General features: G+C 46.5%; 1 protein-coding gene across 1 annotated transcript in view; it reads left to right on the top strand.

The window, feature by feature from the left end:
* Prkce (protein kinase C epsilon) overlaps positions 1-7,129 on the top strand; it is a 481,124-nt gene that overhangs the window by 156,842 nt on the left and 317,153 nt on the right. The window lies entirely within an intron of this gene.

Raw genomic sequence — 7,129 nt, 5'->3', positions numbered from 1 at the left:
AGGAAGGAAGGAAGGAAGGAAGGAAGGAAGGAAGGAAGGAAGGAAGGGAGAGAGAGAGAGTATTTTACACATCACAAAAATAAAAACCAAAGACTCCAATGGGTGGTGGCTCAATCAGTAGCGTATTAGCTGTGCAAGCCTGAGGACCTGAGCTCGCCTCAGCACTCCTGTAAAAGCCAGGCCCAGCTCCTGGCACTGAGGAGGGAGAGACAGGTGGATCTCTGACAGTCACTGACCAGTCAGCCACTCTAGCTAGTGGAAGAGCTCTGGGTTCTGCAAGAAACCCCGTCTCAAAAGTAAGGTAGATCCAGCCTGTATATGCTCTTTGGTTGGTGGTTCAGTCTTTGAGAGGCCCAAGGGCCCAGGTTAGATGACTCTGTTGGTCGTCCTGTGGAGATCTTCTCTCCTTCAGGGCCCTCAATTCTTCCCCTATCTCTTCCATAAGACTCCCTGAGCTGGGTCTAGTGTTTGGCTGTGAGCTGCTGCATCTGTTTCAGTCAGGTGCTGGTGGAGTCTAAAAGGACAGTTATGCTAAGCTTCTGTCTGCAAGCATAACAGAATATCATTAATAGTTTCAGGGACTGGTGCTTGCCCTTGGGATGTCTGTGGATCCCATTCTCCTAACTGGGCTGTGTTGTCTGACCGCAGTGGGAGAGATTATGCCTAGCCCTGCCGAGACTTGATATACCAGAGTTAGGGGAAACCCAGTGGGGGCTCCACCCTCTCAGAGGAGAATAGGGGAGGTGAGGGGGGCCATATGATGGTGATGTAATGTGAATGAATGAATGAATAAATAAATAAATAAATGGAAGAATAAGGTAGAGAATGATTAAAGGCGACACTAAACATCAACTTCTGGCCTCCTACATGCATATCATATGTGAGCATATATACACATGGCACACACATACATAATACATGCAACATACATACAAGACTCAATGATAAAGAATATGCAGAGTGTGTTTTTATTGTGTGTGTGTGTTTAAATTAGGGGTGTGTCCCCATTAGAGAGAGACTGGCACCCCCCCTAACAGTCCCGCTCACAACTCTCTAGGTTATTACAGTAGTGGTAGATAACCTCTCAGCGGAGTTTTTGGTTTATGTGTATGCAGCAGAGCTTTACAGTTTGTTGACTGCCAACTTTCAAATCCTCAGATAACTGACAAGCAGGCTGACATGGAGGCTCACACAGTTTTCACGGCCTGTCTCATGTCATTCTCTGAACAAAGGAGAAGCTGGAATATAATCCTGCCTTTTAAGGCAGGCCTCGTGTTTCCTCTACCTGCCTCCCTGAGCAGAGAACCCAGACTTCTTGTCTGTTCTTTGGGGTCTGGACTTGGTAAAGGCAGGGCTCCATCCGTCCTTGGCTTTCCGGGAAGTTCTCTTTCTAGGCAGAGTTGAAACAGTTTGGTCCTTAGAATATTACAAGAGGAAAGAGATGGTACATTTGGGAGTCTCTGACTTAATTCCTCTCCTGCAGTTAAGAGTTTCAGGATCATTTTGCATCATCTACCTTTCTGTAGGGTAAAATCCATTATGTAGCACAGAGAAATTTAAATTCTGCTTTTTGTGAGTGTGGGGGCTGGGGAGGGCATAGCAGGACTTGTGTTGTTACATCAAAATGTTGCTTCCAAATATCTGTGATTGAAGCTGTAATGAAAGTCAGTCTTGCCCCCTTGGAGATGTCTTTCATTTTGACTTCAGAGGGTGGGTGGACTGTCCACACGCACCACCCAATTCCCTCCAGATTTGAAAGTTGACTTTCATCTGAGCCATAAGGATAACACGTATGATATCAATACCCTACCAGGAGATTTCAAAAAAAAAAAAAAGAGTAAATTATTTCAGGTCTCAGTCATACCAGATGCTGGTTTAGGAAGGGTCAGGCTGCTACTGAGTGAGTTTCTCCAAAGCCGTCATTAAACAAGAATATCCGGAAAGTTCCCCTGACGCTTGAGGACTCAGCCCTACACTCCGCTTTCATCTTCTGGTCTTCCCATCTGCATTATCTCTTTCTTGGGCCCACATTTGGAGCTGGCAGTTTGAATTCAGAGCAGTAAAGCCCTCCAATAAAGCTGCTGGCTCCGCTAGAGAATGGCCACTATAATTTTAATGCAAGGAGGTGGAGACCTATTTTTGATCTTTTTAATTCGTTGTTTTCTCCTTTGCTCAGCCTCAGCGCTCACCACACATGTTTCCAAAACATGTCTAATGATAAAAACCTGTGTCAACATTCCTGCCTCGGCTACCAAGGGTTTCCAGTAGCTTGGGAGACGCTGGGCTGACAGCTGAGGAAGAGCTAGGGCGCTTCGGTTGGTCTGATGGCTGGAATCCTGGAGCAGGCATTTGCTGATGGAAATGTGGAAGGCACTGGGCAGAGGTCGGGAGGCAGAATGACTTCAAGGAGGTCTGCATTGAGAGCAAAGCGCCTGCCTGAGCAAAGCAAAAGGGAGGAGTTTGAATAATAACCAGAGTGAACATTTACTCAGGATGCATAAGTCTATACACTTTATGGAAACAGTCCACACAGCCTGGCAACAATGCCTGCGAAGTATTTACAGATATAGGAAGGGGCATGAAAAGAACAATTGACCTTATTAAGATCGCACAGCAAGGTGGGCCTTGAGGAGGCCCCACTAGCTCCCAAGTCCACAGTCTTATATTATGGGTATGTCTGTTTCCCTTTCCTTGAGAATTCACCTGGCTCAGAGAACCACCTCCCCATCCCCACCCCTTGGTGGGTTCCAGTGGACACCATTTTTCATGATTCAAGGTCTATACTGTGGATCCAAGAGGACACGTTGTCCTCAGTGACTTTAGCCACAAAGCTGAGTGGCCAGTATGTTCCTCCAACCCTGTGGTTTCAGGGATGGTTCTCTCTCTCTCTCTCTCTCTCTCTCTCTCTCTCTCTCTCTCTCTCTCTCTCTCTCTCTCTCTCTCTCCTCCCCCACCCCCACTAGATGGTTGGTAGTGTGTGGTTTTTCACATTCGTGGACCTAGGATGAGACTGAAGGTGACAAGAAGGCAGCACAGACAGCACAGTGGGAGGTTAAAGGGCTGGAGCAGGCTCTGCATGACACACCATAGCAAACTGGGGAAACAGTTTGACTCAGAGCCTCGAAAGCTTTGAAAGCCACAAGAGTGTGGGGTGGAAGGCGGCAAGCCATAATTCATTTTCCCTATAAAGCTTCAGAATAGCTTTCTGGATTAAATAAAGAACAACAGCAAGGCACCAGGGAGACAGGAACGGGAGGAAACAATCACATCAGGATGAAGTTGGACCATGGTCCTGCACAGCCTTCTGATGGTTGTGGGGACCTGGAGGATGAGGTGTTTCTTGTAAAGTTCTAGAGGAGTAACAGGGGGTTGGAAGTGATGTTGGGTTCAGGGGTGCAGAGGGAGCCTTGGATGCAACACATTCCCAGGGCAAGATGAGCTCAACAGCGGAATAAAGATGGACATCAGGCAGGAGAAGGGGTGAATCTTTATACGTGCTCCACTGACTGTATAGAACTTTGGATTTTCCAGCCACTACATTAATTAATGAAAGGAAGTTCACTGAGAATCTTTAAAGTACCTAGCAGCGTTATATATGCTCCTAGAAGGAAGAGGGCAAGAAAAACAGAAGGAAAGTGGGCGGGGCTTTAGCTGAAGTTCTTGCTTGTGAAGGACCCTAATATTGAAAGGGAAGCAGGTTCCTGAGGAAGGTGGGCCAGAAAGTTTTATGTGGACTTTTTCCGAGTAGAGTGTTTGAGAGGAACCAACTGTTTTCAGAAAGGGCTCGATGAGAAAGGCCTGGCGTGGTAGGATGGCAATCTGGCTGGAGCATAAGGGGGTGGGAGAGCTGGAGATTTCATCTGGGGTTCCTCTTTGGAAGGACATTAAATGCCAGTGAGTATTGTGACTCTGGCAGTAGGAGAGATGGAGTTGAAGACTTTAATTTTGTTGCTGAAAGTGAGGCTTTTAAGAAGCACATTGACCTGAGTCTGTCAGGACACAAATACCCCTGTGCTTTCTCAGACTGGTAGTTTGTTGGTTTCTCTGAGATGCCGATTGTCCTGACCATTCTGTTTGGTATAGGATTGTTATAGATCTTGTTACTGTCCCTGCAAGGGGCCACATCTGAAGTAATACAATCGCCAAGAGATTCAATTGGGTTCTGTGGACGTTATTGGCTAACCTGGCCTTCTAAGTCTTTATAGCAGCAGGCTCAAGTCTGTGAAAGCTCTTTTGCCCCTGGAAAGCTTTTCAGGACTGGTGGTGGTTCATCTTACAGAAGTGGACACAGAGCAAACAACTGAGGAGATGCTTTATTCTCAGCATCCACATGCAAGTCTGTAGCCCTAGCATAGCAAGCAGAGGAGACTGGCAGATCTCCAAAGCTTGCTGCTAGACAGTCTAGCCAATCAGTGAGCACCAGGTTCAATGAGAGGCCTTCAAAAACTAAGATGGACAGTGGTTAAGACCCTGTGTCAATCTTTGACCTACATACATAGATTCACATGTTACCACATGCATATGTGTACACACATATAATACATACACATGCACACATAAAAGCCGTTACAGAGCCAGCATATTTAAAAGTTAAGAGTGGAGTGTTGCATTCTTGGATGTGGTGGTGGAGGTGGCAGTGAGGGGAGACTGCATAACTCACTCTGCAAACCTCCCTTCATCTATGATAGTCTCATAGGGTGAAGGCAAAGCATCATTTTGTCATAGTTAGAAACCTTTGTGGGAAGGAAGCACACCACTTGAAATGTTATTCACATAGGATCTAACATTATATTACTAAGCATGGAACACTTGCAAGTTTCAGCGATGCTCTTCCTGAGTCCCAGCTGCTGCAGGAGGCCGTAGAGCATGGCAGCCTGGTGTTGAAGAAGGTGAGGAATGTTTCCAGGGCTGGGATGCTTGATCCTCTATAGGCCTCAGGCACTGTGGAGGCTTGAGAGCAATAGTGTTGGTTAGTCCCCCCGCCTCCCAAAGTTGTGTGTGGAGCCTACCTTTGGATCATGAATACAAGTGATCTGAAAGTACCTGACAACCTAAGAGACACAGTTAAGAATGGCAAGGGAGGCAGGCATTGTCAGGATGGGTCCCAGGAAGGAGCATACTTAGAACCCAAGTAGAAGGCTGACTCAGACACTAGTATGAGTGGATGGGTAAGCTTGACCCACCACTGGACATTTGGTAAGTACAGGGCACAGTGCAGAGGAAGTGGGCTAACGTCTTGTCAAGTAGCTGAATGTTACCCGATAGGTTTTTTTGAGGGAAGTTATGCGGCAATAGTCCTTGTGGTGGTGGGTATACTGTAGATGGGTTGGGTACATTTTTATATCCTGGGTGCATTTGTAATGAGAGAATAAGGGGTCATCTAGGAACTCTGAGGGAGACTGTGAGGAATGACACTGGAATGCTGGGAGTGACTAGTCAAATCGGGTAAGACAGCCAGTGCAGAGGGATGGAGGCCTTGGTGATTGGGTAGATATGAGAGATACTGTATGGGAGGAACTGTAGATGACTCTAAATGGACGCCATGGAGGGTGGGCTATAGAATGTTCTGGAGTTTGTCCATTGCTCTTTCCAAGGTCCATGTTTGTCTCCAAAGAAACATGGTGGTTGTATATAACAAATTTGTGTATAACCAGAGATCTGGGGACACTAACTGTTCCTGTCATCTCTAGAAGGGATGAGTGTGCTCTAGTGGTTTTAAGAGAAGGTGGTTTCCAGAGAGTAAAATGTGACCTGACTTTGGAAAGATGTGCTGTAGGCTCATGGGAAGATTAGGAAGTAGCACCAACCGCCTACCTACAGAGAATCAAACAGGTAAGGACCAGGGCAGGGTCAGAGCTGTCGGTTGGTGAGTCTGTTGTGGAATGTGGAACTGAGCACAGAGGATCTTCAACACAACATGGCCACTTTATTCCCTTTGCCTAGATTTGCTCGCCCTGGGATGACTGGATGGTGATGAGCTTTGTGTTGTGGGATCTGCACCCTGGTTAACTGAGATGACTTGTCAGCGTGGGTGGTGTCAGTGTGGGTGGTGGTAGGGGTGCATTTGGGAATGCTATGGGGCAAGAGGTACGAATCTCTGTCACTTCCTGAGCGTGTTATATAATCAGGGGCTTTTTCTGCCTTAGGTAGAAGTGTTTGCCTCTTAACCTCTCATTAAGAGGGTTGTCTCTTAACTCTTTATTTTCATAATAACTCCCATATGCAAAATTTAAGCTGACGTTAATAATTACCTTTATCTCTCACTAAAAGACCTGTGATTGATAGATCGTGGACAAAATAAAACATCGTTACAGATGGTGACTATCTCCTTGGGTTGTTCTACTCAGATCTTTGTGACTAACCCTGTTACCTCACCCCTGATTGTAGGCACTGTGCTTGAAGCTGGAGTAGATTCTGATGAGTAGGAGCCTGTCCCCCAGGAGCCTGGGCTCCTTCAGAACCTAGCCTTTGATAGCCAGCACTGTGTCCCAAGCAACTTAGCAAAGAAAGAAGTGGGCTCAGCTGTGGTTCTGAGTATGTGGATAGACGCTCAGGGCTGCAGTTCATGGCCTCCAACAATACAGCAGGACTTGTGAAGCTATCATCAGCTGCTCTGATCCTCTGCTCTTTCTGAATAAATAAAAGCAAACTGGAATTGGACTGAAAACATTTCACACTAAGTGACTGAGCTGCTGAATTTACTTTCTCAGAAGAGTCCTTCAAACTGTCTGATGTCTTCAAGCTGGGAAACCTGCCACCCATTGATAAGCTAATGAACTAAAGAGACAGTGTGGGGGAGATGTTGAAGACGGTAAACTGTTTGTCATCATGAGGACCTGCATTTGGGTTCCCAACACACATGTAAAACAGCAGAGGAGAAAGAAAGGCCTGTGGTCTAGCTGAACCAAGCTTCGGGTTCAGTGAAAGACCCCGACTCAAAAACATAAGGTAGAAAGTGATAGAGAAAGACACCCAACAGTGATCCCTAGATTCACAGGTGTGCTCACACCTTCATACTCATAGGTATAGACACACACGCATGTGCACATGCACATGTGACACCTTCACATCCATAGGTATGGACACACACATGTACACATGCACATGTGACACCTTCACACCCATAGGT

The sequence above is a fragment of the Grammomys surdaster genome, unplaced genomic scaffold, assembly GCF_004785775.1.
Source record: "Grammomys surdaster isolate TR1022 unplaced genomic scaffold, NIH_TR_1.0 149, whole genome shotgun sequence".
NCBI classification, from domain to species: domain Eukaryota; kingdom Metazoa; phylum Chordata; class Mammalia; order Rodentia; family Muridae; genus Grammomys; species Grammomys surdaster.
Note: the sequence above shows the minus strand (reverse complement) of the source record. Positions and strands in the feature narration are given on the sequence as shown.